We start from the raw sequence: 3,895 nt of genomic DNA on the forward strand, positions 1-3,895 counted from the left end.
TTTTCTGTGGAAAGGTTTTGGCGCTGTAAGTCCGTTCTGTACAGAAAGGCTTTTAAACGACCGAAGATGGGCAAGGAGAAGTGTTATCTTGAAAATTTTAATAATTAGAGCACGTGACTCCAGTGTAATAAAAACGGCATTTCTCGGAAGTGACATCTGGCCCTTATTCAAAATAATATAACAACTGATAAATGTTAAGATTTTTCGTGGAACTAGCACATATCATGTTGCTGTCTATAAACATATTTGTCTGTAATACGATTGGCTAAGAGTATCTCAATGGGGTACACCCTTCTTACTTCGAATTCACATGTACTAAAGGTACACGGCGACATTGCAGTACTCGACTAAACAGAAGTCAAGTTCGCCCACTTCTCCCTTATCGTCAGTAGAACCTTCTGACTCAACGACGCCTCTTGTTAAGATTCTTTAAAATCTTCAAAGTCACTGGTAAGAATTTGTTCGCCTTCTTAGTTGATTCTAAAAACAGTAGATTGAGTCTCAGTTACATTAAACGCCAGTAAGAGTCGATTCGAGGGTGTTTCCTCCTGACTGACTGATTTCTGTTTTTTAACTCGTTAGGTGCTCTTGGAATGTCCCATATTTTGAACATCTTTCCTCTGTTGGTAACCCTGATTTTCATTGGCAACGTAGCCACGAGCAACGAGGATAAGCACTTTTAATAACATTTAATTAATAAAATTTAAATAATAAGAGTTCGATGGAGGCTGTAAGCAAACGGCTCGAGATAAACACAAGCACAAAGAGTTTGATGGCGACTGTAGGAAACGGCTAGACATAAGCACTGTCGCAAACAAGGAATATTCATTAAGAAACACGGCATTTGATTGCTTGTTAAATCCTGGTTTTGGGAATTTATCGCTAAATTGACTGTCGGAAAACGGGAATATAGTTTGGATAATTTGATTTTGTTTGTATTTGTTTCCGCTGCAGAGACGCTTTAATCAACATTTTTCAAAGAACTACGGTCTTAAAACTTTAGAATGAGCCTAACGATTCACGACTGAGTTTTTTACAAAATCCTCGCTTTTGTAACAAATTTCTTTCAAAATAATCCGGCCCAGAATAACGGTTTTTCATTTGCATTGTTATCACAATCACTGCAATAAAAATATTTCGATGACTGAGCTCAACTTTTTTAGCTCCGGTCAAACCCGTTCAGTATATTTTAAAATGGAGGTTCTATATATTTTTGTTCTAATAATAACTCTTGCACTGGCGAAGACAGAGAAAATTGGACTTCAGAATAATCTGGTGTATCCTGCATTCCTTAGCCGAAGTGTTCCGATTTATCTCTCTGAAGGAAAGTATTGTCACATTTATCCGTCATCTTAAACACCAAGTCAATATGATGGTATAATATTTGGGCAGGAAGTTTATCAAAACTGTTTGAGGATTTCGTGTAACTAGCACACATCAACTCTGGATAAAAACAACGTTGCTGTCCTTGTTCATATTTTTGTGTATTTTAGTAAATTTTCACGTTGTTAATACATTACAAATACTTCAGTTAGGGAATTAACATACGCATTATATTAAAGAAGACACCCTTAGTAAATAATTGATAAGCTACATGCCCCACTTTATTAAATGGACGCGTAATGTACTATCTAATCTGGAAATTCTACTGGAAATTTCGAGTTGATACATTGAAGCGATCTTTGACAAGAGGACCTGGAAAGACGGTTTTAAGGTGTTATTTCTGTATTAAATAGTGCATATATTGCTTCAAAATAATTATCAGAAAATGATTCAACAATAGAAAATCTTCAGATTCGCGGTTTTGTTTGATAAACAGGATGTTTAAGGATTTCGTGGAAATAGCACATATCAAGTGCCCGGATAAAAAACAACTTTGTTCATGCTAGGATTGGTTAATTGTTTCACATGACTTACGAGGCACACCTAAAAAGGCGAGCTACAGATCATAGATTGTTCGTTTCCACAACTGTCAAGCCTGCCGCGGTATAACAATGACTCCTCTACTCTCAACTCGCGACTTCCAAGTCAACAGGAACAAGAATTCACTTACTCCTTCAGCTGATTTTAGAATCACAGTTTAGAATCTCAAAACGGTTAACCTTGAACCACATCGAACCAAAGCTATTCAGTCCCTGGATCAGTTAACATTTGAGTTATTTTACACCCGATGAACCAACTTTAATTTTCCTATTGTTAGGCATTTTTGTCTTTTCCCTCTCGGTAAACAGGGGCGTCCAACGACCAAATCTCCCTAAATGCGTCAGAAGTGCCTATAATGGATTACTGTATGCTTTAGGAGGCTGTTTGGTTAATTTGGAGCTGCTCTAAAAAAATATTTATCTGTTCGGATATCTTAGTGGAACATTGGTCGTTTCGAAGGTTTGAGGGACTTTTTTATCTTATGCGAAAGTTTAACCTATCCTGATGGGTCTTGCCGAAAGTTCGGGGACACTTCAGTAGTAGCCACAGTTTCATTACAAAATTTTAGGGGACGTTTTTCGCTATACCTATGACTTCGAAAATTAAGCGAAAATCTTAGGGAATACAAATGCTCATCCGAATATTATAGGCGTATAACCAATTCATCCAAAAACGTTAGGGGATAAAATTGTGTGCTGTGTCAGGCCTAAATAATTTAAATTCCTGATGATACCTCAATTCCTCAGCGAAATTTTTAGCAGCTCTTAGAATAGTCTTGACGGACGAAAATTTTAGCGGACAAAAACACCGTCCAAAAATTATGTGAGTTATAAAACGTGAGCACATCATTTCCGAAAATTCTGGCTAGGGAAACTTGATGATTTTCCGAAAAACCTCGAAAAGTCTAGGGGATCGCTAAGCGAAAACTTTCGAAGCTTTTAGGATACCTTCCATCCGATCGAACAGATATTTTACCGAAATATTCCGTTGGGTGCCCCTGGGTAAAGTCTGTTTTTTACTAGCGACGCAATCACAAGCATGAGAAGTAAACACAGGTCTTTAGCAACAAGTCAAAACACTCGCCGGCATAAACACGAATTAGAAATATTTGGCAGTGACAAATTTAAATTTTGGGTCGATTGTCAAATGTAGGTTTTTGTGCCGTTTGTAACTAAAAATTGTGCCGTTTGTAACTAAATTAATCTTGATAAAATTAAAACAGTCATGTATGTTTTTTATCCTTGGCTAAAACCTCAGTCAAAGTTCAGGCAATCCGGAAAGGCTTCATTACTTAAAGGCGAGCACAATAATTTGGCCAGTAACGTCCTTACTTTATCTTGGTTCAGATTACCAAATAGCAGAGTTTAAGATCCGAAATTTGACATAGTAAAGTAAGGGTCGGGATGTTTTGAATGTTTTAAGAATTAAACCTTTTCTGTGGGAAGGTTTTGGCGGTATAAGTCCGTTCTCAACAGAAAGGCTTTTAAACGACCGACGACGGGCAAGGAGCAGTGTTATCTGAAACATTTTAATAATTAGAGCACGTGACTCCAGTTTAAAAATAGCGGCATTTCTCGGAAGTGACATCTGGCCCTTATTCAAAATAATATAATAAATAATAAATGTTGAGATTTTTCGTGGAACTAGCACATATCATGTAGCTGTCTGTAAACAGATTTTTCTGTAATACGATTGGCCAAGAGTGTCTCAATGGGCAACGAATTCGCATGTACTAAAGGTACACGGCGACATTGCAGTACTCGACTAAACAGAAGTCAAGTTCGCCCACTTATCCCTTATCGTCAGTAGAACCTTCTGACTCAACGACGCCTCTTGTTAAGATTCTTTAAAATCTTCAAAGTCACTGGTAAGAATTTGTTCGCCTTCTTAGTTGATTCTAGAATCAGTAGATTGAGTCTCAGTTACATTAAACCCCAGTAAGAGTCGATTCGAGGGTGTTTCCTCCTGACTG

General features: G+C 37.4%; 1 protein-coding gene across 1 annotated transcript in view; it reads left to right on the forward strand.

Moving 5' to 3' along the window:
- Positions 1–326: 326 nt before the first annotated feature.
- Positions 327–3,895, forward strand: part of LOC146488415 (uncharacterized) — a 16,586-nt gene continuing 13,017 nt past the window's right edge. Inside the window, exons 1-2 of the mRNA XM_085117546.1 lie at positions 327–388; positions 3,733–3,790. The gene's annotated coding sequence lies outside the window, so the exon portion shown is untranslated. The remainder of the gene's footprint in view (positions 389–3,732; positions 3,791–3,895) is intronic.

Source organism: Pavona decussata, unplaced genomic scaffold, assembly GCF_977016875.1.
Source record: "Pavona decussata unplaced genomic scaffold, jaPavDecu1.1 SCAFFOLD_9, whole genome shotgun sequence".
Taxonomy (NCBI): domain Eukaryota; kingdom Metazoa; phylum Cnidaria; class Anthozoa; order Scleractinia; family Agariciidae; genus Pavona; species Pavona decussata.